The following is a 27,631-nucleotide window of genomic DNA, read 5'->3' as shown; positions in this document are numbered from 1 at the left end:
CAAAAAACCAAAAATGTCACATGTGTCTACAAAAAGTGACTAGCCAATCACTGGTGGTGCTCTCTATATGAGACCACTGCCCGCGCTACCCTACACAGGAACCTCCTGAAAGGTCCTGGGACTGCGACCACATAGCGCTGAAGTCGGATAGGAATATCTTCTATAGTTGTCTCTGGTATGCCCGCCATGAGACGCTCTAAGTCCTGTTCCAGCTCGGCTAAGGTCTCTGCGGCCGCATCCTGTGGGGCTGGTGCTGGTACAGCTGGCACTCTTCTCTCAAAATCCCGGAGATTGGCCGGACGTCGTGGGCCTACATCTGCATTTTGAAAAAAATTTTGCTGTCAGTTTTGAGACGATATATAAAAAACAAAAAAAAATAGATAATTTAAAAACTTGTGAAAAATGAAGTACCTCTGTCGTCCCATTGTTCTCCCTGTGGAAGAACCATGTCCGGATCATTGCGAAAATCTACTCCGGCATAAGGAAAATCCTGAATCACAAAGACCTGGCTCTCCAACCAGTGAAAGTAACCCGCAGGAAATCGGACAACTCCCGCTCCCTCATCAGGATGCCGGGCCATTACCGAAACCCATCGCGTCAACTTAGGCTCCCGAGGAGGCCCAACTGGAACAGTAAGATGCTGGGGGATCAGCATTGGAACTCTCTCTAGGGCAAAGCTCACAACTAAAGGCCCATATCCAAAGGTCTTCAGTTGTCCGTTCTTTGCCCTAGTCAGTTGGCCTTTCATATTGGCCAGCACAGCATCGCACCAGTTGAAAATGGTGCCTCGGAAGCAATCTATAGCCATCCGCATTTGGGAACCAGTGGCTATGTGCAAAGCGGCAGCACCGCAAAGTCTGGTAACTGTAAAGGCAATTACCATAAGTTCAGGTCGGGATATGTATTTGATTTCTATCCCCTTCTCCTGGTTTTGATTGTTGCACCACTCTAGCCGGAGACTAGCAAGGGATTGGCCACCCGGCCTAGTCCCGAATAGAGACAGTTGCTCGCCCCTGTTAGGCAAGCCAGTGAGAAAATATATGTCGGAGGGCTCTATCTCGAGCTGGTGTTCTCCGATGTAGAAACATTGATCCTGAATGTTCCACCTTTCAACCAGCCACTCTAAGAATGGCACCTGGGCCCTCATGCCAGGTATGGCCCAGTACTTGTAGAGACCGCATGCCTTTAAAGCATCAATGGAAGGTTGATGACCTATTGCGGCCAAATCGACATCTTCGTGTTCTCTTTCACGCCAATCTAGCATGGTGGGCAATCTACACACCAAAAAACATTGATTAGAATTCATTAAATCAAATTTTGATGGTTAGGTTTTGAGTTTGGGTTTTGAAAATCCGCTTTGCGCGGAGTACACACCCTGCGTTCAGAAAACAGAGCGTGAGTACGCAGCTATTCTGACGGTGGGCTGCGTACTCCGACCAATTTCCCATATACGAAAATGTCGGGGTACGCAGGTCACCCATGGGGCACCTGCGTCCCCCGAAAAGCGGACCCTAAAACCCCAAACCCTCCAAAAAATCAAACTAGAACTTAAAATGGAATTCTAAACGGATGAAATTGAAGAGGAGGATGTTGTGAAATACCTAAAAGAGACGGCGCTCAATTCCGACGGTCGGATTCTCCGCAAAGTCCACGGGAAGTTTCTTGCCAAAATCCCTTTTCTCACCCTCAACAGTAAAATGGTAAAAATGACATGGTAAAAAGTCTTTTTATAGGTTTTTTGGATAAATGAATACTAAGTTTGTTTATTTTTCACCATGAAAGGATGTTTTTCAATGTATTTTTGCCCATCTTAAACAGGTATGAGTAATGTGTTGTTTTTGTGCAGGACAAAAGGACTTTAGGGTAAAATCATCATTTTTCACAAACCAAGACATCAGAGTCATCTTTTAAGCCCTTTTCTGACTCCTAAAACATGAAAAGATTGCTGAGCGTTTCTTTTACACTCGTTAAAATGGAATTAAAAGACGGTCCTCTTACAGCCCTTTTCTGACCATAAAAACACGAAAAGATTGTCGGATTTTTGTCGTTTCAAATTCGATACTGGAAATAAAACGACATGCCTCTGATCGCTTTTTACTTTTCAAGTCAAAGGCATTAATCATGAAAGTACTCCTTGGTCGCAAGATCAAGCGGTTCTCTCAGGTATTATTTTATACTTTTCCGGGCTTGGGAGACACAAATTTACGAAAAAGTTCACCTTGGAGTCTTCTTTAGTTTTTTCAGACTCTCTAAAATTGAAAAACGCCGAGTTTCTCCTATACTGGACTCGTTAAAATTTCACAGTAAAGGACCTGTTAGATTACAAACAGGAACGGACCACTCCTTCTTAGGGTCCGAATCTAAACTAAGTTGGACTCATCTGAAGGATGAGCTTATAATCAAGCATATGTTATCCTCCTCAAGCTTGTAAAAAATAAAGAGGTACTTGCCAGAAATGGTGGGGGAAAAGAGAGAAGAATGAACCTATTTGTTATCCTTTGTTACAGAAGAACCTTATCACCGCTCTTGAACACGACACTTTTTATTCACCTGGGTTGGGAAATCCTTTGCCTTAAAGCTGATAAAACCACTTTGAAAGTCTTCAACCGTTTCTGGGTATTAACTTTGGGTCAATCGTCACCAAGCCATCTGTCGTGTCGTTATGTGTTCAAGAGGTCTCTGCAAATAAACCATTCATATGCAAAATACTTGTCATCCATTTGACCATCCCTGAGTCAGTCCTTACAGCAACATTTCTTCAACTTGAACAATGATTTCGTGTTGTGGGCTTGCCTGCGACGGGTCGCTTTCTATTGACATCAGCACATTATCTAGAAAGATGACTTAGAAATCGTCAGTACCTTGAAGTCTGCATGCATCAATGGCAGGTTTCTCGCCTTTGACGACAGTTTACATCATTGACTTTCGATCAAAGGATTCCATGACGTGTTCGACATCAACCCATTCATTCACATCTCATGGATTGTACTGGGTACTTTGAGAACCATTGACATCACTGGTGGTTTCTCTCACGCTTGTTAACAGTTTACATCATTGACTGGTAATCAAGTGGTTTCTACCATGTTCGACATCAACTCATTTATTCGCATGGATAGAATCGTACCAATTCAGGAAGTAGAGATGAAGACCCTAGATCTAGTTTCCACCATCCAGGCTGCGAGGAGTTTTGTATTCATTATATAGTAGACTAACCATAAACAGATGGCTGCGTCCATACTGTGTCTACAAAATTCTACGATTGTGATGTACTGCAAAATCATTCTTGTATCAGAGCAGTAGTTAGATTGTTAGTTAAAGTTTTCAATTTGAGTATGGGAATGCCTACCTCAGTGATGATGTCATCTTACATATGTATTTTGTGTTGAATATTTGCAGGTTCTGACCGGGTTCTCCGCAAGATACTCCTTGAAATGATAAAGTACTTCACCCTTCCTAGATCATAAAAAACCCTAATCTACTACAGGCTTCGCACTTTAGGGGGCAATCTGTTACACTAAAAAATGTCACCATGACTATTTGAAGTTAGTATGGCTCCATCCACTGTCATACTATCCTCCTTGGCAAGTCTCATGCCTCTGCTCTTCATGTCAAACTTCAAGAAAGAGAGAAAAGTCATTTAAAGTCAATTATCTCTGGTACGCAGTTTCTCTTAGCCTTACCTGCGTGTACACAACCCAAGTTCACAATACTTGCGTACTTGTACGCTCTGTATGTAAAGGGGTGGGTGCGTACCCCTGTAAAGGTCAAAAGGCGCGAGTTTCATCTTAAAAAAGTTACTTGTGGTCATTTGTAGAGTCTTCTAGAAGCTTGTTTGACGTGTATGAAGCGCCTCCAGATGGTTCATGTATCCCTACCAAAGAGGAACTTATCCCATCAAGAGGGGAGCTATCCCATCCAAAGAGGGGCTTATCCCATTGATGGTGGACCTGAATAACTTCCTCTAGAACACTATAAATACAGGCATTGGGCCAAAGGGAGGGGAGGTTGAAAGCTGAACATTCCTAAGGGTAGATGCTGCTGGAATTAGGACTTCCTTGTAGAAGCTTGTGAGGAGAGATTACCATCTTTGCTTGTTCTATTTGGAAGTGGGTGAGCTGATCAGAGTAAAGGAGAACTCTTGTGGACCCTGGGAGGGACTTGCACAACACCAAGGCTCAGGTTGTAATGGTTCCTTTTGTTACCTTTTAATACAAATTAGTCCATTCTTCTCAACAATTTGTTATTTATGAGTTGTTTCATATACTCCTTGGTCTATATGTTAAATATGTTTTATTTTATGTGATATTCAGGTGCTATTTAATCATTTGATTGTTAGTGAATGCAGGTTTCGAAGGGAAGGAGGAGCTCATCCGGATCAACGAAGCTGGACTACTACAACAGCGCTGGGTTACAGGTAGGATCTAAGCACTTGATTTCTCATATTGTAAAAGCATATTTAGTGAAGGATTGCTCTTATTTGTCTTGTTTTTCACTAGAAAGTCTTAGGCTTCTAGGGAGGTCGGTTGTGTCCCCACTAACGACTCTTTCCGTGTGACACTATGCAACACATGCCCATGGCTTTGGAGTTTATGTAGTGAATTTGTCTATGGCGTAAAGATTCAATTTCTGGGTGTGCATTCCCTAGAATTTCCTATTCCTATGTTTTATTATTATATTATGTGGAAGTTCCAAAAATCTTTTCAGAATGTGCCCTTTTTATATGTTTTCCTTTTTTGCCCATCTACAACTTGGCCTATTTGTGTTGCCAAATTCTATAAGTGTTCATTTGCAGTTCAAATTGCTACAGATATTATTTCTCCTAACATTCTATTTGTTATAACTAAAACCCCCATAAAACAGACACACAATATCATTAAAAATAATTTCGTGTCTACACATCATTTATCTTATTGTGATGCATCTTTCCCTGGATTTATAATTTGCAGATCCATCTTCCCTGGATCTAAAGTGTAGAGAAGATTAGAAAAACGGAAAACTGTAAGGTTTGTAATAAATGTTGACGAATATTTTTTATTTTACAATGTTTGAGACAAAAAACATATCACATTATTAGTCTACTGCCAACGCCCACCTCTAGGAAATGTCTATGTCATCCACTTCAAGAATTTTTTAGACACAAACTATGTTTTTATGGATGCCATGACTAATATTTTAATGATCCTTTTATTTTTAATATATATATATATATATATATTATTTTATTTTTTTATTTTTTTATAAAGTAGGATTGTAGAGCCTTCCCATGCACTCAAATGTACGTGAAAGCCTATGTTCTTGATGAGAAAAATATCAAAACTACTTCCCTAAGCCTTTAATCAAGTGGTTCTGAGAGTTTTAGAGTCAATAATGGCCATCAAGCTCCTTTTGGTATTCAACATCTTATGCTGGATGCTTGTGCTGCTAAGAGCTGCTCGGCTCACCACTGATGCAACTTTATTGTTGGAGATAAAGGGCACTCTTGGGGGTCAGGTCAATGGTGATAATGTGCTACTTTCAACATGGAAGGTTTCAGTCCCACTCTATCAATGAAGGGGAGTCCAATGGATAAAGGTAGATGGCACACATCTCAACTGGAAAGCAGAAATATCACTCTATATAGAGACCCATCAATATTTTCTTACACTATTGAACTTCATGCAGCTGGGCTCGTAGGAAAAATACCCAAAGAGCTAGCAAGGATATCTATCTTGCAGAGTATTTATCTGAATATTAACATGCTCACATGACCTATACCATTAGAGCTCTTCAATACCTTCAGCCTTGCAGTCTTGTCATTGAACCAGAACAAGCTCAATACCAGCATACCACATTCACTATGGAATCTGTATAGCCACCTAGTCTAGCTTGATCTTGAGCAGAATGAAGTTGTTGGTGCCCATACCAGACCCTGTCCTGCCAAACATGACATGCCCATGCCTGCAAAAGCTGGATTTTATCGATAACACTAAAAGATAGTTTCTTGCTTGGGTTCATTATGCTAATTTGGTTAAACGCTGACTATTTGAGATCCCTGATTGGCAACGATCACTTTTTGGTTTTTGCTAGTTATGTCCATTTGACAATGAGTTTAAATTTTGATCTAATTTAGGGTCATTAACACTGATGGGTAAATGATACTGTGACCTTGTTATTTCTCGTGTTGAATCTACATTATTCCTATTTATGCATGTTTGCAGCAGTTATACCCTTTCCTGTTGGCTTTCCTAGTAATCTGATGGGTAAAATATACTATGACCTTGCTATTTCTCACATTGAATCTGCATTGTTCCCCCTTATGCAAGTTTGCAACAGTTACACCCTCTTTTGTTGGCCTTTCCAATAATTTGAAATCTAAAACATTACAAACCCCAAGATGGCATAGAGTGCTTCTGAAAATAAGTGGGACTGCTTTAGCAGGGAATGCACAAAATGTCAATCCAAATATATATTAGTATTTCATGGTTGCTTCTTAAAATCACTTCCTAGATGGTTGAATGGAATGTCGATACTATTGTTGTACAATTGTATCTCTGAAGGATATTACCCTCTTCGTTGCCTTAATATTAAGGGGCTTAGTGTTCATGGAGATTGTTTGACAATTGGAACTTCATCTTCTTTTTGCATAGGTGACATCATCAATAGCTAGAGAAATTGCAATAGTTAATCGCCTTGGTGTAGAGGTATATTAATTTTTAACATTTACAATTTTTTTTACATTTTCTCCATATTCTACAAACAAATCTGTAGTGGAGGAGGGAATGTTAGTAATTATTCCTTTAGTTGCATTTTTCTTATACAAACACATGGTCACATGCATGTTTCTTTTGATTCCTTTTATGGCAACAATGCATCCAGTCTGTAAAGACATTCAGTGGTGGGAAAGACCACTGTACAATGTTATATACATTTCATGCTTACTAGTTGACTCAAAATGTAATGATCTTTCTCAGGTTGCAATTGTTGTAGGAGGGAGGAACTTCTTTTGTGGAGCTTCATGGGTGCGAACTACAGGTCTGGATAGAGCTTCTACAGATCAGATAGTGTGATGTAAAATTACCTCCCTTTATTCCAGTTTTGTTGTGTTTTCTTGTGGATAGTTATATTTTGAAGTCATATTTTTCTATATTTATTAAATTTCATTTTGCTATGAATTTTGATTTTCCTTATAAAACTGTCTAAAGAATACAAAACATATGTTAAAGTATCAGCAACCTAGGATATTTTTTGAGACATTCTGTAATATTTCTTGTTTATGTTTTACCGCAAATAATTGTATATAGAACATCTTATTGCTAGTTAAATGAGATGCATGGATTGTATTTGTCATTTTTCCAAGAGGCTTATAAAATTAAATTCGCAATAGCCCAAACTTTTAAAGGATATTGATGCATGTGTTTGAACTTTGACATTATTCAGTACATCCTTTGATGGCACTTAGTGTCTAGACCCATATTCTTTTAGAAAGTTGTCCAACTCCATGTGATTGAACCCATAACCTAGCAGTTGGAATCTTTTATTGATTGAGACTGCAACATGTTATCTTTGGTGTCATTGCTCAAAGGGTATTCATATTCTTTGTTTGTGCATGCCAATGTTTTAAAACTTGGACTTGGCCTTGGAATCGGTCAAGGGTCAATTTGGACTTGGACTTGGAATTGGAATCAAATTGACTAGGATTGATCTGATTTCAATGACTTGGTATTACTAAAAAATACAAAAAAAATATGTAAATTTTAATGATTTTTTTTCAAATATTTCAAACCATTAGAGACAAAAAATGCAAAGTATACTCATGTATATACCATGCTAGGTTGAATAAATCAAAATTTACGAGTGAAATACATGTAAGCAAGAAAACACATAATCAATGAGACTTTGCCTCTCCAAGTGGCCTCAAACGTCCAAAAAACACGCAACAGGCTATTGGAGTCTGGCCTACTACATAATACGTTATTACATAGTACCTATCATTGATCAACATGATCAACCATCAAACTCATCACCATTGTTGGGAATGGGATTCTCAATAGGAGCTACAAAATCATTCTCTACCTCAGAGTCTTCAGACTCCTCAAGGATATCTGCAATTGCAGTGGTTATAGTAGTACTAGTAGAAGCACGAGCTAGTTGAGATACACAACTAGTGCTTACATGTGCCATGCTTGGTGCTACATCTGCTCTTACTAGTGGATCTAGATCCAAACCAATTCCCCCAACTCCAAGTGATCAATATCATCCAACATAATGGGATTTGTATCATGTCTTTTGTTTAGCAATTGGTTGTCTTAGTTGAAGGTTGTATTGCATGAATATGAGATCATTTAACTCTTTTTGTTCCAAATGGTTTCTCTTTTTTGTGTGAATCCACTCAAAGACAAACCAATTGTGCTCACACCTAGAAGCATTGCAAGTTAGGCTTAGGACTCGAACTGCAAACTTTTTCAATTCAGGACACTGACTACCAACTGAATCCCACCAATGTGTTGTAAAGACAAAGTTAGTTCAACAAATTAGATTGTGATTGTGGCCAAAATGTCAAGTATATAGAGTTTAAACAAATTGATCTTAAAAATACTTTAGAATTACTTACGTAGTTGGTCCACATCTTGTGTAATACTTTCTAGGTTTTTTCAAAGGTACCCAAATCACTGTAGTGTGGGTACTAATGCATCGATGTACTTCCAATTGTTTTGTCTCATTAGGGACCATGTGCTCCAACAACTAGTGCAATCCATATTTGACCTCCACAGTTTGATATTCCCCTAAGTAAGCTCTGTAATGGTATCTTGTGTTCAAGGAATACTTAGTTGCATGTATAGTTGATGGAATTGATTGTTCCATTTGTCATCAATGATGTCCTAGATAGGTCCACGCTTAGCTACTTTGTCTTTATATGTTTTCCTTATTTCTCTTTTGCTTGATCCATAGCCTCATAGATGTATCTCATGGCCAACTTATCCCATCCACGAACTACAACACCTTAACAAGAGGCTCTCCAATTTCCACAAATTTATGATTGTATGATTCTTTCCATCAATCCATCCATATAACATATGGTACAACTTGGCCAAATGAAGCTCTAAAATCCTTCAAGTTCTCCTTTATGGATGAAATATCTTTTGCAAAATAAATTCTCTCAAGTCATGCAAACCAGGGCCTTTGAAGCCTTTCTTGTTGCAATAACAAAATATCACATAGGCTGGTAGTAAGGAGAGCAAGAAGCATTGAAGGGGATATCTACATTATACCACCATCTTGTTATGTATTCACAAGAAGCGTCTTTGCATTTCTTATTCTAATGGGTATCTAAGGTGGGATGAGTTTGAATTGGTTGAGAGCCATTAGCAGAGCTAGGGGTTGGTGTGGCATAACTTTGAATGTTCTTTGTTAGGCTACCTAACAACACTAGTAGGGGCAGGAACATAATGGAAGGGGTCCAAGACATTGGCATAGGGGATAGAGGAAGATTCTTCAATTGCAAATTCAAAACCAACATTTGCTCCCATTGCAACAAGTTGCCTCTTCTTCTATATTTCATTATTTATCTCCTTTTGCCTAGCCTTCTCTTATTCAATTTTTTCAAACTGACTTTGCATCCTCATTTTAATCTTTCCAATCTCCTCTAATGGTGCCTTGCATGGGGCAACATGGCCTCTTATATCAACCAAGTGTTGTTTTAGCCTATGAATCCCTGTGTTTCTTGCAAAAGTTGTTGTACATCTCATTATCAAAAACATCAGCATGGATCTATGAAGGATCTTTCACTCTTGGGGTCATGGTAAATGGAAAGAAATATCCAAATATGAAACATTAAAAACCTACTTTAAAATTCAAAGTTCAAGTTTCAAACTAGTATAACTATGAACCATAGAAGGTTGAAAGTACAAAAATGCAAAGACAAATTTGAAATCTGCATTTTAAGGAGAGAAAAAAACAGGGGCAAACATCAAATCCACATTTTTAAGGAGAGAAAAAAACAAGGACATACTTGTCGTTTGACTGTTCACATACTATTTTGGCATAAGAAGAATTGCCAAATATCCACCACAAACAACCTAATATTATTGAAAAACAAGGTTTAGCCTCCAATATTACTCCAACTCGCTACTCTTGAATGTTGCTCAATGTTATCAGAATTGAACTAGTGACCAAATTGGCCGACCCCTTGAACCAGGAAGGGAAAAAAACTAGGCCAAAAAATTGGTCGACTAAAAAAATTAAAAATATATAAAATATTCAAATTTTAAAGAAAAACATATATAGTCATGTGCATCCACATGAATCCAAACTATTTATACACAAAGTAAATGGAAAGAAATCTCCAAATATGCAACATTGAAAACCTACTTTAAACTTCAAAGTTCAAGTTTCAAACTAGTATAACTATGAACCATAGAAGGCTAAAAGTACAAAAATGCAAAGACGGATTTGAAATATGCATTTTAAGGAGAGAAAAAAATAGGGACAAACATCAAATCCACATTTTAAGGAGAGAAAAAACAAGGACAAACATCAAATCCACATTTTAAGGAGAGAAAAAAGTAGGGACAAACTAGTCATTTGACTGTTTACATACTTGGGAATAAGAAGAATGGACAGTGGGCTCCTCCAAGCTTGAAAATGGATTGTACCCTCCTCCCTTAGATGCCAAATATCCACCACAAACAGCCCAATATCATTGCAAAACAAGGTTTAGCCTCCAATCTCACTCTAACTCACTTATCTTGAATGTTGCTCAATGTTATTAGAATCGAACCAGTGACCAAATTGGCTGACCCCTTGAACTGGGAAGGGAAAAAACTAAACCAAAGAAAAGGTCGACCAAAAAATTTAAAAACATATAGAGTATTCAAATTTTAAAGAAAAAAATATATAGTCATGTGCATCCACATGAATCCAAACTATTTATAGACAAATATGCAGAAGTTCTCATTTATATGGCAAGTAAGAGTGCATAATAATTTAGTGCCTCTGAGGGCATTTTATGAGGGCGAAAGAGGAGAAAAGTTGATGACCTATGATTATATGCCCAAAGGTAGCTTGATCGATCTTTTTCATGGTTCAGAAAGGAAACATCTAAGCTGGGCTCATTGGTAAAACAATGCTTAAAACATTATGTATCCCATCTCACATATTTTGGGTTGGATAGGATGACGAGTCCTAATGCTGTGGCTGAGATGATGTCAGTTGCAAGTCTAGAAGGCTAAAAGGTTTCTAAGCTTCAGAAAATGAAGAAGGCTAATACCAAGACTGATATATACAGCTTTGGTATTTTTCTTTTGGAAATATTGATGGCAAGAGGCCAGGTAAGAATGCTTCAAATGAGATTGTGGATTTGCCTGAAGGATGTAGTGCTTGAAGAACGCACCATGCAGATATTCGACATTGAAATTTTGAGGGGAATTAGGAGCTTGACAGATGATGGATTAATTCATGCTCTTCAGCTTGCAATGGGTTTTGTGCACCTTCAACTATTGTGAGGCCAAATATTAAGGAAGTTGTAAAACAATTGGAGGAATTAAGACCCAAAATGCATTCTCCAATTATACACGCCTACAACCCCTGCTCTAGATTAGGCATCTACCTATTTTGGATTTGATTTCCATCCCCAATGGAATTATGTTTAGAACCTTGTGATGTTCCTGTACTAACCCCCTTGGTATGAGAGTGAGGCCCATACACCGATACATGTCTTGTTAGTATAAGATACATAACAACTAGTTAAGTGTGTTTATGATGAATATTATTGATTTGTTGACTGAAAAACTTAAGTGAGATTGCATTCCTTACACATTCATATTTAGTAACTATTTCACAGGGAATTTCATTCCAAGCTTGGGATAGACTAGCCTTACAGCCCCTCCAAGGGACAAAATTGTCATTCTTGGAAATGGAAATGCCAAAGGTTTGATGGACCATTAATTTATGTCCACAATTTATTATATCCTTGAATGTGAGTGTGAATCATTTGAATATATTGTGAATATGCAGTTGTGTTTGTGGTTGAGGAAGATGTTGCAACATACACAATCAAGGCAGTGGATGATTTTAGAAATTTGAACAAGACTCATTGAAATATTGCCAACCCTGATGATAGTATATACAATCTGGATCATATTGCCAATATAGGAAGAGACTAGATTTTAACCTTTTTCTGTAGCTTGCCTGTGGGGATTATCTTGATTTATTGAAATATGTATGCTTCAGGAGGGCCAAGAAGGGAAATACACTGGGGATGGGTCTGTGGATATCCATGGAAGGCAGTTTGTGAGGAAAAACACAAGCAACTGGAGAGCTTGCCCATTTGTTTTAGGTTCTCCCTCACCCTTGTCCTATTTGTGTTTGAATTTGGGGAAATTCAAGAAAATATTGCCACACTATATCGTTATAGCATACCCATTACGGATGATCTGATATGCACTGCAGGGAATGACTGCTATGAGGGACAAGCATACTATGGTATAAAATAAATTTGGTGACTAATTTGATTACAAAGTTACATGAGGAGAATACAGATGCTGCAAAGAATGTAAACAATTGGTCAGGCACGTGCTATCTCACACCACTTTTGGGGGCAATTTTGGTTGATGCATACTAGGGTTGATATTAGACAATTGTTTTTTTCTCAACAATTTAATTTATTGTATGCTAAAACATTTTCAACTTTTCTCTGGTTTCAAAGCATTTACTTTGTTGTATTCTTAAATCTCCCCCAATTTTTTCTGGTTTTCTATTTTTATCTAATTTCAATTCTATTTTTCAATCTATTTTTATCTTTTATTGTTACAAAGAGTGGATGGACATAGATTGGGCTAAGGTGCCAAGTATGAGGGGTATCTATTTATCTAAGGTGCCAGAGAGGTAATTATTTGGCTAAGGTGTGAGGTCTGAGGGGATTGGCATATCTATGTTGTGAATGTTGCTCGAGACCTATACTCAGTGTCACCACATGGAAACTTATGCCATGCAATGATGGGGTAGACCACAACAAGAATGGAGCCTACTGGATGGCTTAACACTTTTCTTCCCTGACCAATGAACCAACTCATATTTTTCATTATTTCTTCTAAGATCAGTTGGTTATAGAGTTGATGAAGACAAAAGAGTGTTGTATGTTGATTTAGCTTTAAAAAATATCATCACACATCTACTAACCAGTGTGATGCTTCACATTTTATTATGTCTTTTAAGCTAGCAAAGGACAAACATGAGACAACAATCAACTAATCATCTCCAATATGTTATTCACATAAGTTCGGCTACAATGACCACTAAGAACTTTTTTCTTCTACGCTACTGTTTCCTATGCTACCGCCTTACGTCATTTACTTTGCAATGCAATTTCTAGTTAGTCTAAATTCATCTTAATAAAAAATAATCAAAACTTAATATTTTTTTTAATTATATTGAAAAAAAAAAGAATCTAAATATAAGAACACTTAAAATAATAATAGGTCAAACATAATATTTGAAATACTTGATATATTACAAAACATTAAAAATAAATTTATAACATTATTAAAGAATAAATAAATATAAAACCATCTAATAGCAATGAAGCATAATCCACTCAATAATAATATTTTATAAAACATTTTTTATTTACATAGTGGGAAAGCGTATCATAACTTAGTTGTTAAATCAACGATGGAGTTGTTATCTAGGAATACAAACTATTTAATCACCCTTATTCAAATTTGTTATTTGCAAATGTAGTCATTTCCTTTTTCAACCTTGTTATTCAAGGTTGTTATCCACGCATGCAAGTTTAATTCATTAAACTTATTGTGCCAAGAGGCGCTCTCCAACCCATTATGGAAGAAATGTTGTAATGGCTTGTCTTGACTTGTTATGTATACATTTTGAGGCATCTATATCATAAAGATTCCAAATGATCAATTCAAATCCAACATTAAGAACAATGATAACTTGCAAATACTTTTTTTTAAGTTTACTAGTTAAATTTCATTGTAAACAAGTGCATTTTATGTAGAAGTTGATATCCTCATCAAGTTAACCACATGGAGGATTAGAGTTTTTTATCTTTATCCTTGTGAGAAATGTGGAAAGAATTTCTTCTCACATTGTATCTGATCGGGAGGGAATAATATCAACGATTGATAATTAGTTCAAGTTTCGAAGTCTTATCAATCGAGCATGATTAATTGAGCTTAAACCACAACAAGAAATAGAACCTCAAACTAGAGTTAGAGTTCTAGCCATAGACAGAATCAGATCCATGAGCGTGATTTGGTTTGTGGTCATCCTTAAACCACCATTTAGTAGAAGACTTATAAATTTTGTTAGACCTCAATTTGTGGTCATCTTCAAATTTCCATTTGCGAGCACTTTTAATTAGTAAATGACATCAACCTCTAGCCAAATTTGGAAATGTTCTAGGAATTGTTTATTCTTAGAACCAAGTTCCATAGTTTGTGGTCCCCTTCAAACCACCAAAAATTTGCAGTCATCTTCAAATCACCATTTGCGAGCACTTCCAATCAACAAAAAACATCAACTTCTAGCCAAATTTGGAAATGTTTCGAGAACTACTAAGCCTTAGAGCCGTATTCCAAAGTTGGTGGGTAGCCATGAACCACCATTTATTGGAATATTTCTACTTTTGCTAGCCATTTAGTTTGTGGTATCCCTTGAATCACCAAATTTAGAGAGCACTTTCATTCATTTGCAATTGTCCTCAGCTCTTTTCTTGGACTCACAAGAACCCCTTTGGCTTAAGTGGGGAATATTGCTAAACACCTAATCCATTAAGGTTATGGTAAGGAATATGAATCGTCATTGGGAGTCCAAGAGATATTTGAAGATGAATCTAACAATCATAAACATTGTATTCATGTGTCTATCATTTTAATGCAAAATAATTCACACCTATCTTTCACACTAATGCGCAGTCCAAAAAAAATTAGAGATTATTTTTCTTCTTCACAACTCAAGCAAGTACATCCACAACCATGTTGGTATCTTCAATCGACTCAAAATTTTTATTAGTGGAGTCACACCGAAAAAAACCACCATTCTCCTTTATGGTGATGCCTCAAAATGCAACCCCAAGGCGTAGGAGTAGGTGAGGTTCTTATTAATATAGGAGGGAAGATAAAACATTTTTATGCGTGGAGTCTAAGAGTTGTTCCCAACAATATTTTTGAGCTTTATTCCCTTTGTAATTTTAAGGCTTGTTTCTTCTCTTAATATTTAGAGTCTCTGTTGGGGCCTTTGTTTCTATTTTGAAGGATTTTGAAAGATTTTGAAGATATAAAGAAGAGGAAACAGGTGGCAGCAACAATGGTCAGGTTGTGGAAAAGATAGTTGGGGAGGAAAACAGGAACATGAAGTTGCGGGATGGTCGCGACAAGGTGTCAGTAGAAAGCAGGGGTAGTCGAGCGGACAAGGCGGATGAGAGGCAGCCAAGGAAATAAACAACCGAGTGAGAACTGGCAATGCAAGCGGTAGATGGAATACAAAAGGGGAAATCTGCAAGGAGTAAGGGGTTGTTTGTGGTTTGAAGGGTTGGTTGAATCATTCTAGTCACGGACGAGCAACAAGGAGGATGCGAGCTCTTAGAGCATCTGAACAAAAGACTAGAGCAGTAACTGAGAAGCAGGCCAAGTCTGTTGCAGGGAGTCAGGTCATGTAATTGGTATTTCATGTAGTTATTTGTGGTTGAGGCCAATGTATCATGTAATGTTATCCTATTGAATTAAGATGAATGAAGAGCTAGATTGGTTTCTTGGTATGATGTGTGTATTTGCTTATGTTATATGGACCCACTAAAATTTTGAATGCAATGAAGGTCTATACACATGGTAGATTCATTGTAATGATTGATATAATGTTAGCCTGAGTATATGCACAGAGACACTTACAAATTAATGGTTAATATATCCCTGACCCTATGCTGAACCCTTCTTACTTTCGGTCGTGGTATGCCTCAGGTGAGACTCCTTATCCCTTGGGGTAAGGTGAAAATGTCACTACAATGAACCATTGTTGGCCCTTTGCACCTGAACCCAGGGTCTTTCCCTGATGTCACTTTTGTGCTAACAAATGGTTCCGTTGTCAGGACCCGAAGTTACAAGAACCAATTTGGAATATGGTGTCGAGGATATTCAAGAAAGATATTAGGGATTGGTGGAATAAAAGAGTAGATCAATTTATAGCATAACAAGCTATTCAAAGGGGTCAACTGATTTCCAAAGTGAGTAGAGAGACTTTGTACGCTGAAGTTGCAAGTGACCAATATGAGATATTATAGTGTAAGTTTCTAGAAGACTTGTATAATTGGTTAAGAAGGCTAAAAGTGCATAATCAATCAAAAGGAACGACGTCAGCTCATCGTGACTGGACTCCTTCAGACCTTATATCACTCCAACAATTAGACAGTGACCTGACAAGGGTAGTTGATTTTTGGGTACAAACTACAGTGGAGGGGTACATAGTCGAGTTTGTCTTAGAGAATTATCAATCCTTTTCAAGGGAGGAAGCGGTGTTCGAGTCAGGATTAAGAGGGAGGTTGGTGAGGGAAGTGTCATTGTGGATTAAGATGTTCATGGTAGAAGAAGGGTTGCTACCCTTATCTACAACAACGATGGTAGCATAAAACCCCAGTACTGGGGGAAGGACCTAAGGGGAGGATGCTACCATTTTGGGAATAGAGATGTTGCTAAAGGAATGGATGTAGAAGGATTGTGGAAAGCCAGAGACATTAGGGCGCAGAGGAGAGCATTGTTAGGTGACAAGTGGCAGGCGAGACCAGTTCATACTCTGAAGAAGAGAAGAATGGGATCCCACTAAGTAGGAGCGGTGTCAGGGAGCTCAGAAGAGGGAAAGATAATAGAATAAGTTGTAGGACAACATAAGAATGGTGATAGGAAAAAATCCAAGGTTATACTAAGGTTTCTTCCTTACAGGTTGTGGGAAAGATAGCTGAGGGATAGATGTCGAGTAGTCACGAAGAGGAAATGGAAGAGGAAATGGGTAATGTCATGAGAAGGTTATTTGCCGAATGTGAAACATCTGCAAGAGATCAACAACAATATCCCCGAGGTACAGGTAGTATCCCTCCCGACCTTCCCCTGGTGCCTTACAATAATCCTGAGAAACTTGTTGCTAAGTTAGCTAAAGTGATACAAGTACACAACGTACATGAGAAATATAAGTCTAGTTTCAATACAGTAAATAATAGGGGAATTAGTAGTATTAGTAATTTAGGACAGCAAGGATCTCACTAGCCTTGAACCAGAGGATTTGTGTTGTTGGCGCATACTCGAATAAACATGGCAGGATCTTTCACTAGATACCTTGAATTTGCGGGTAGAGGAAATGAAGACGTAGAACAACACTGGTATCTCTGTGAAGCTATATGGAGAGCGCATCAGACACCAGACAATGCTAAATCAGTTGAATTCCAGACCATGTTGAGGGAGAGAGCTCTGTGTTGGTTTATAAAATGGGCAAAAAAGAACCAGAATCCCACAATATATGATATCAAGAGAGGATTCGTGCAAGAATTCAAAGTACCTCAAAATGACCAACAAGGGTTATCAGAGCTATGGAAAATCAAGCAGAAGGAAGGAGAAATAGCTTGGGAACTAATGAAAATATTTAAGGATGTCATTGCTAAGTTTAGTTACACCCTAAATCCTAAGCACCAGAGAGACTGGTTCATCAATGAACTCTTATCCCTTATAAGAACATCGTTGACGCAACAGAAGATTAGGACTCTCCAGGATGCTTTAGAACAAGAGTCACGTATAGAGGCCATGGTTGGATACCTGCATGAATATCGGGGGCGGAATTATAGGATCCATCAATTATGGGCCTCCAAAATCAGATTGCCAACTTAATGGAGAAACTGAAGGATCTACAACCAGTTCGGTCAGCTAGACCCAATGTATGGTGCACACACTACATGGTGGAAGGACATGTTGTGACAGAATTTCCAAGGTTGTGGGGAATCAACCATTCAGGGGGGATTGCAGGACCATCATGAACCCCGCCAACAGTAGGAGTTGCGGTAGTAGGGGCGCAAGGAGCTTTCCCAAGATGGAATAACCAAGAATACTGTGAGATTTGTAGGATGTATGGACATCTACCACGGATGTGCCCAATATTTCAAAAGTACTCCAACATAACAGATAACATCTATTGTGATTTTTGTGCATCTACAATGCATCACACTAACCAGCACAGGGCATTGGATGCCTTAGTATAATGGCTGGACAGGTTGACGTTCAGAATCAATGAGTCCAACAAAGGAGGAGGAGGAGGAAATACAAGAGGAGGAAGAGCGGGAGGAAGAGGTCTTATAAGATGTTATAACTGTGATCAAGAGGGGCATGCTTCTAGGGAATTTCCACTCCCTAGGATACCATGGTGTTCGTAATGCAAAATAAATACACATGCCACAGAGGATTGCCCTGAGCTCATCACAAAATGGGAGGAAAGGACTAAACAAAGAGGGGCTAACCTGATTAACGCTGAACCTCGTACATACGATGTTATTCTCGTAACTAATAGAAATATAGTTACGAGAGGAGGAAAGAAGACCGGGGAAGATCGAGGTACGTTGAACCCTCCCTTGATTGTTAAGGCAACATCTTTGAAGAAATCATACAAGCCCATGCAACAAAAAAAATATTATCAAGAGGCAACTAAGTTGTTTGAAGGGTTGACCGAGATAAAGGAGAAACAGAAACAGAATAACCACACGCTCAACAATGCTCACCTGATAGAAGAATGGTTTAAGTTATTTCTACATATCATTGATGACGAGTAGATGTTGAAAGAATTGCACAAAAGTTTAAAAGCGACATTGCGAGAAGATGAAGAGGAAGGAGAACTACCATCTTCCAACTTACCAGAAAGGCATACAAGAAGAGTGCGGAGAAATATAAAGAGAAGCAGAAAGGAATTTTGAATCAACGCTCTGGTTGCAGGACTCTAGATCAAAGACACCATGTTAGACCTGGGGTCGGATGTAAACATTCTGCCCAAGAAAACATGGGAGGCGATGGGGAAGCTGAAACTTAAGTATTCACCAATACAATTGATGATGGAAAATCAATATTGTTTCTTACTTACTGGAAGGTTAGAAAATGTAGAGGTGGATGTGGCAGGAGTGAAGACATACACTAAATTTGAAGTAACTGACATAATGGGTAATAAGGACCCGTATCCAACACTCCTTGGGATCAACTGGGCCTATGAAAACTAGGTTGTTATCAACCTGAAGAAAGAACTAATGATCTTTGAAGTAGAAGGGATGCAGGTGATACAACCTTTGGACCCATATCAAGGACCCAGGTTCACAGAACCTGTAGATGACAGGGATGAGCCAGGAATGCTAGACCAGCTATACACACTAACAACAACAACAGGTAAGAGAGAGGATTATATAAATCCTACAATAGGAGGATCTGTCATCTGGAGGAGTATTCAAAGCTCAAAAGCTGGTTTGGAAGCCGCGTGGGATGCATGGAAGCAAGGGGGATATGAACTTGATACCAGATGTTGCGTGAAGATAGGCAGGATAAACTGGATAGGGGCAAAGGTAAGCGACTATCCCAAGTTCCACGATATTGAACCAGTATATATTTTCTTAAACAAGGTAGATAGAGAAATAAGAGAAGATCACAAGGTTACATTGCTTGATATTGCGTTACTCGCCACCCTAGCAAGGTGGTGGAGAATGCACCGCAACATGTTGCACGAATGGGGAACTATAAAGTGAGCCATGAGAGAAAGGTTCAGTCAAGAAGAAGATCGACCATAAAATAAAGTGAAATATAGAGGCAACTTGGATCCTAAGAAGCATTTAGAAGACTGTATAGAGAATTGGGAAAAGGGCAGGATTCCGAAAGAAATTTTGGTGCATGTATTTATACATACCCTAGGTACCATCCAACAAGGTTGGTACATACAAGAGGAGCTCAACAAATGACGGATTGGAATGCCATGGCTACCCAATTCATCAGCATCTTCTCATTCAAGGATGTTGATCAACACATGATTGAGACATTATATGCTATTAAAAGAATCTTGTTCACCCCAGACAGTTATGGGAAGGTTGCGTTGGATGAAAAGTTCTTATAGTATCTTTATGACACAGGTTCTCCAGAATATATGGCATGCGACAAGGTAGACGAAGAACCAGATGAAGATGGTTTAGAAGGATTGAGACATCTGAACTTTGAGGAAATAGAAAGGGAAAGGGATATACAAGAATTCCCGCAAGAGAAGCTGCACACCTACTACCGATGAACTTGAGAAAGCAGAATATTGGAACAGAGGATAAACCCAAAATGGCGTCTATTGGGGATTACTGTGACAAACAGACAACAAAGGAGATCTTTGAACTGTTGCAGGAATATCAAGACTTGTTCCCAACGTTGGTAGCTAAGCTAAAAGGGGTAAATGGGACATAAGGGAGATGAAGATTGTTCTGAAACCGGATGCCCATCCAGTAAAGCACATGTCGTATAGGTTAAACCCCAGATTGAAATAAAAGTTTAAGAGGGAGATTGAAAAAATGCTAGAAGTTGGGATTATATTTCCGGTAGACGAAGCGGAATGGATCAATCCAATAGTCATACAAAACAAGAAAGACGCAATAGAGATCAGAGTCTGTGTTGATTATCGAAGTCTGAACAATGCATGTGTGCATGATCCCTTCCCAACACCCTTTAGCAATGAAGTCCTAGACAATGTAGCAGGCAATGAGGCATATTCATTCACTAATGGATTCTCAGGCTATCATCAAGTTCGAATAGTAGAAGAGGACAAGAGGAAGACAATGTTCACCACCGAATGGGGGTCATATGCTTACCATGTAATGTCGTTCGGGTTGAAGAACGCACTTGTTGTCTTCTCAAGGATTGTTATAGCTGCATTCCAAGACTATATTCACAGGTTCCTGGAAGTGTACATGGATGACTAGACAATATACAGTCTGTTGAAGAAACACACAAGCTTACTAAGGGTCATGTTTGAAAGATATCGATAGTTGCAAATCTCCTTGAATCTAAAGAAGTGCATTTTTGTGGTTCCATTTGGAACATTACTGGGCCACATTGTTTGTAAAGACAGAGTGTGTGTAGACCCCTCAAAGGTTGCGACAATTGTTAACATGGAACCACCACCTAATTTGAAGCAACTACGCTCCACTTTGGGCCACATAGGGTATTACCGACGTTTCATCAAAAACTATGCATCAATTACAACCTCGATGGAGAAGTTACTGAAAATGACGGAAGCATTCACTCGGTCGGAGGACTGTCAAGCAACATTGAATCAGTTAAAAGAGAAACTAGTAATCGCTCCTATCCTTGTGTACCCAGATTGGAACAAGACATTCCACGTACATATTGGTGCGTTAGGGATCGTGCTAGGAGCAGTATTGGCACAACCAGGCGAAAGAAATATGGATCACCTAGTGTACTATGCCAGCAGGAAACTATCAACTGCAGAAAGGAACTATACGACAACAAAAAGGGAGGCATTGGCCATGGTTTACTCTCTACAAAAATTTAGGAATTACTTGTTGGGAGTGCCATTTAAAATTTTTACAGATCATTCAACACTAAAGTATCTAGTCAACAAACTAGTGCTAGAAGGAAGAATATGTTGTTGGTTATTACTCTTCCAAGAATTCACTTTCTAGGTAGTCATCAAACCCGGAAGACTGAATGTGGGGCTGAATCATCTATCACGACTAGATCCTGGAGAGAATGAAGGGTCATTAAATGATTAGCTACCTAATGCCGATTTATTCAGAATAGAGGCAATTCCATACTACTTAGAAGAAATTGTTGGGCTATTAACAACAAGGCACTGCCTGGAGGGGTATACATCAACGCAAAAGCGACATCTAATAGTAAGGGAAGCAGACTATCAACTAAGCGCAGGAAATCTCTATAAGATGGGCCTAGATCAAGTCCTGAGACGTTGCATACTTCAGCACGAAAGGCAAGATGTGCTCTGGGAATGTCACGCTGGGGTCACGGGAGGCCATGTAGGAGGAAAAGCCACCACAAGGAAGATATTGCATGCATGATTATGGTGGCCTACCATCCACAAAGATTCTAAGGAATATGCTAATAATTGTGATGTCTATCAGAGGGTTGGAAAGACTTCAAGATGAGATGAACTCCCCTTAAACCCAGTTCATACAGTGCAGATCTTTGAGAAATGGGCAATAGACTTCATCGGACCCATAACACCACCAACGCGACATTCACACGTAAGATACATAATAACAGCTACAAAATATATCATTTGATGCGTATAAGAAACACCATTCAAGGAATGTACAACCGACGCAGCCACAAGATACATTTTTGAAAATATAATTTCAAGATTTCGATGCCCAAAAAGCCTGACAAGCAATCAAGGAACACATTTCATTAATAAAACTGTTGAATCTATTCTCAAGAACTTTGTGATTCAGCATCATAGAAGTAGCCCATATCATCCACATGCTAATGGGACTGTTGAGGCATTCAATAAAATATTGGAGGAAGGTCTCACAAAAATTGTATCGGCTAATAGATGTAGCATTAAAAGAAATATTAAATCAACTAATGGAACTTGATGAATCCAAATTCTTGGCTGAATTTCACTAGTCAGTGGAGCAAAGAAGGAAAAAAGATTGGCATGATAGGCAAATTAGAAAGAAGATGTTCCAAGTCAGAGATTATGCATTATTATATGACACCAAGTTCCAAAAGTTACCTGGTAAGTTGCAGATGCATTAGTTGGGCCCGTTTATAGTTGCGGAAATCAAAAATTCTAGAGCGGTTTGGTTGGCGCAACTGGACGGAGAAATGCTACACAGATGGGTAAACAATGTATGCCTGAAACCCTTCCACATGCCAAAAGCCACAAGATCAAATTAAGGGGGTCTCAGAAATGAGCCCGCAAGTAGGTAGTAGTCAATAAAAATTAGCCAAGTCATTCCAATGTTCATTTGAAGTTTTTATCTTTTGTAGTATTTCAGCGATAATAAGCAAAAGCGTCAATAAGGTTGCTGCGAAAATGTCATGATACCGCAACCCATTTATGGTTGGAGGGGAATAGGTAGACTTAATAGTCACATGTAGGCAGATGCTTTTTTAGTCTTTAAGTCACACGTAGGTAGCCACTTTTTCAGTCTTAATAGTTGCACGCTTTGTCCGTCCTTTCTGCCCTACGGGTAGTCATTTCCATAATAAGTAACTAATAATGCCACTGTCAGGTGGAAGACGTAAAATCTCTTCTGATAGGAACAAGTTTAGCTAATAAATACCCTCCATTACGGCAAAATTATTAGCCATGATACCCACTCTGTCCTGCCCCAGTCTACGTCAAAAATGTCATGTCCAGGTCAGCCGACGACGACAAAGCATTGTTAGGATACATTGGGAAAGTTGTTGTAGTAATCCGTTTCCAAATTCCAGTTAGGAAATGTTGTGTCAAGTCCAACTACTTAATTTGCATGACAATGCAGAAAGCTACAAAATTTCAAGTGCAGGTAGCAGAAAAGCTCTGACTCCACTCTTAAGAACAACAATAGCAAAAGTGCATAAGTTTGAATCCTCCAGTGACGATTGTCTATCGAAGACGAAGAACAATGGAAAAGGGAATTCTTTTAGTCCCAGAGGATAAACTAGATGAGAGAATTGCCCTACTGGAAAATCTATATGGAAAATATGACAAATCTACCTTGGTTGACAATGACCTTACCGATTATTTCCAGTTTCCAACACTGAAGAGGGAGGTCTATATAGAGGAAATTCAGAAGGAAGATGGGACAAGAACAACCAAAGTCAAAGAAGATTTCTGAGGTTTACAAAGGTCTACGCTGATCAATTTGAGAAGTTTACTGGTCTTCAGCACTCAACTGGCTGTAATGCAATGTACAAACTACTAGTCAGCAGAATGCATGGGGGATCCCTGTGGCTTGACAAGGAGTACCCAATTCATGTAGATGATATCCATCATCTCACATGGCTGTCAACAGGAGGAAATGTGGTGAACATAGTGTTCCAAGCAGGAACGAAAAGAGCAAAGAAGCAGGGAGAAGATGATTATTATGCAAAATATGGAATGAAGCGCGGGGGAAGGGGAGCCAAGATTGACCTGATTAGAAAAATTGAGATAAGGTTCACCTGCTACATCATAGCAAGCAAAACAATGAGACACTTCGCAAGAAATGAGTGCACTCTAGACGCAATTTTGGTTGCGGAGCACTGCTGTAATGGAGAAGTGCTCAACTGGTCCGCTTTCGTACTAAATGAGCTCTTCAAAGCATGTGAAGATATCTACAAGTGAAGTACCAATTTCTTGTTTGGATACATATTGATGACTCTGGCAATGTGGAAATGGTGGCCACCAAGGGGGAGGGAGATGATGCAGATTACTGAAGGACAATCATTAGCACTCTGGTATGAGCCATGGAGAGCCTCGGGAGACCCGAGCAGCAAAGAAATTAATGAGGTAGCTTTCACCGAATGGTATGAGCTGATGTTGGATACAATCAGGTCGATGGAGAGAATACCCAAACCACTTCTGGATGAGTTCTCCGAGGAAATCTGGTTTGGAGCCTCACATGGGCACACTTATCTTAGACCTCGATGTGTCCACCCTGACACCTTCAAGATGAGGCCACAAAAATTTGTTTTAACTGAAGCAGCACTCCATAGAGAGATTGGGTCATGGTCGGGGGTCGCATGTGAGATTACAGAGGGAAAGTACTGATATTTGTTTGGCGGACTAAAGCCACAGTTGCAAGCAGGAGAAGCGGGAGAGAGTAGCAGAAAGAGACCGAGCGAGGAAGATATACACCCAATGGTGCTGCAAATGGAACAACAAATGTTTGTAATAAGGAAGATGATCACAAGCTTTGATGAACACTCAGGTGAGGCTAATCAGCCCATGCATTTTCAAGGTTCTACTATGTTTACGCCTATAATTACAACTCTGTTGGCTGTGGCAATTCCTATTGGTGGCACTGGGACCCAATCTCAGCCAACAGTCCTGAAACCCAGAAAGAAAAGAGTAGTTAGGAACCTGACAGCTAAGAATCCCAGAACTACCCCAAAGATTCACATTTTCGACCTTACTGGTGAGGTCAGACAATCAGTGTCTGCATCCCTGATTGTTGAAGAAACCCCCCCAAATCCCTCTACCATTCCACATCAGTCACAGGAACCTTCTCCCCACATGACCTCCACATCCGCAACCCTGTCGGAAACCATCCCCTCCGGCACACGACTAGCAATTGAAGACATGGAGGTTGCTTTAACAGAGAATCCTAGAGGAGCCACCTCTAGCAGTGATGCCCAACCAACCTCGCTAGCATCTTTACTTTTAGGGTCGGACCCACTCCAGGAGAAAGAACCAATCACAATCTTCCACAATTAGGGGGGAGTGAACCGTACCAGCCATTATTCCCTATAAGTTTCCCGGTGGTCCCCAACCCTAGTATCATTCCTTCCACTTCCCAATTCACCCCACAATCACAACCAGTTCATTCTCCCACCTCCCATTCTGAGAAATCAATTGCCAACGGCCTACCAATTCAGAATTGTTTTCCATAACCAAGCACAATGCAGCCCGACGCCCTGCAACACTGGTCCTCGACACAACTGTTTTCATTTATTCATCAAGATACACAAAGAGCCGAAAGAATACACAATGACCTAGCCAAGGAACATGAGTAGCAAAAGCAATAGCTACAAGAAGTAACAGAGAAAAGATATCATCTGCGATAGGCAAATACTGATTTGCAGGTGCAGATTGATTAGGTAACAAAAAGCTTCAGTCACTATGGCCGACGATAACAAAATCTCTAAAGGACATTACAACCTGCACATTGGCGAGTTGCTGCAATCACATTCAAGCAACATGTTCAAATATGGTGGCAATAAACGTTGATATGAAGAAGAAACTGGAAACGGGAAGATCAACGTTGCCAGACCCAGTCGAAATATATGCTAGAACAATAGATGGAAAGATCAACAAAGTGGCAGCCAAGAGGAAAGCACTCGTCGAGGCATTAGCAGATGGGTATGCTCTAATGGATAGAGTTCACGACTGGCCGAGAAGCCTTGTGTTGAAGAACCAATCCATGTATCCTATGAGAAAGCAGCTACAAATACTGTTTGCCAGCAGCAGAGAATGCATGGACTCCAACCAACTCCAAAAGATTGACGAGCAGATCGTCACCGTCCAAGCACAGGTTGATCAGATCAAAGAAGAATCGGAAAAAACCAAAAAGATAATAAGAGACCTACGTCCACCGGTCTGATTACAGGTTCTAGCTTTAAAAGAAGTTTGCAACGATAGTGAAGAACAGTGGGACCGTCTGTAGAGTAAAAAGCCAACTGAACTAACATCCAACACAGCCGAAGACTTCACTCAATGGGCTAACTCGATCATTGTCGCATGGGAAGCTTCCCTCCAAAAATATAATGAATTCAGGCAACAAACAACCATCGTTGTTCTTGAGTTGGGGCCTTCGTTTGGAAAAGAAGGATAGCAAGCGGAAATGGGAGCACAAACCATCTAGAAAATGGAAGAGGAGACAAAGGGATCATTAGCTCATCAGCTGACAGAACCAGTGGAACCACCAACAGAAGTATCTACAGAGACACCAACAAGACCCATAGAGCTCGAAATGAATTGACTCAGGGACGAGTTGAAGAACTGTGTTCAGGGCTGGTTGGGGCCTTCGTTTCGATTTTGAAGGATTTTTAAAGTTTTTTAAGATACAAAGAAGAGGAAACCGGTGGTGGAAGCAACGGTCAGGTTGCGGAAAAGATAGTTGGGGAGGAAAACTGGAACAAGCCATTGCGGGATGGTTGCGGCAAGGTGTCAGTAAAAAGCAGGGGCAGCCGAGCAGACAAGGTGGATGAGAGGCAACCAAGGAAAAAAACAATCGAGCAAGAATTGGCAGTGCAAGCTGTAGAAGGAATAAAAAAAGAGAAATCCATAAGGGGAAAGGGGTTGGTTGTGGTTTGAAGGGTTGGTTCAAGCGTTCTAGTCATGGACGAGCAGCGAGGAGGATGCGAGCTCTCAAAGCATCTGAACAAAAGACTAGAGCAGTAGCTGAGAAGCGGACTAAGTCTGTTTCAGGCAGTCGAGTCATGTAATCAGGTATTTCATGTAGTTATTTGTGGCTGAGGCCAATGTATCATGTAATGTTATCCTGTTGAATTAAGATGAATGAAGATCTAGACTGGTTTCTTGGTATGATGTGTGTATTTTCTTATGTTATATGGACCCACTAAAATTTTGAATGCGTTGCAAGTCTATGCACATGGTAGATTCATTGTAATGATTGATATAATGTTAGCCTGAGTATATGCATAGAGCCACTTACATATTAATGGTTAATATATCCCTAACCCTATGCTGAACCCTTCTTACTTCCGGTCGTGGCACGCCTCGGGTGAGACTCCTTATCCCTTGGGGTAAGGTGAAAATGCCGGCATTGTCCTAGACTACAACGAAACATTGTTGGCCCTTTGCGCCTGAACCCAGGGTCTTTCCCTGATGTCACTTTTGTGCCAACAGTCTCATTGTGGTGGGGGACTTGAAGAATATCATTAGACAAGTGATTTTGGACACAAGC

At 39.4% G+C, this 27,631-nt stretch overlaps 2 pseudogenes; both read left to right on the top strand.

The window, feature by feature from the left end:
* Positions 1-5,367: 5,367 nt before the first annotated feature.
* Positions 5,368-5,976, top strand: LOC149221346 (putative kinase-like protein TMKL1; annotated as a pseudogene).
* Positions 5,977-10,917: 4,941 nt separating this feature from the next.
* LOC149221345 (putative kinase-like protein TMKL1 pseudogene) lies at positions 10,918-11,576 on the top strand (annotated as a pseudogene).
* The last annotated feature ends 16,055 nt before the right edge of the window (positions 11,577-27,631 follow it).

Source organism: Pinus tabuliformis, chromosome Q (genome assembly GCF_031772625.1).
Source record: "Pinus tabuliformis cultivar Carrire ecotype Pingquan chromosome Q, CPIR1, whole genome shotgun sequence".
Taxonomy (NCBI): domain Eukaryota; kingdom Viridiplantae; phylum Streptophyta; class Pinopsida; order Pinales; family Pinaceae; genus Pinus; species Pinus tabuliformis.
The sequence above is the reverse complement of the archived record's forward strand: the minus strand, read 5'-3'. Positions and strand labels throughout refer to the sequence as shown.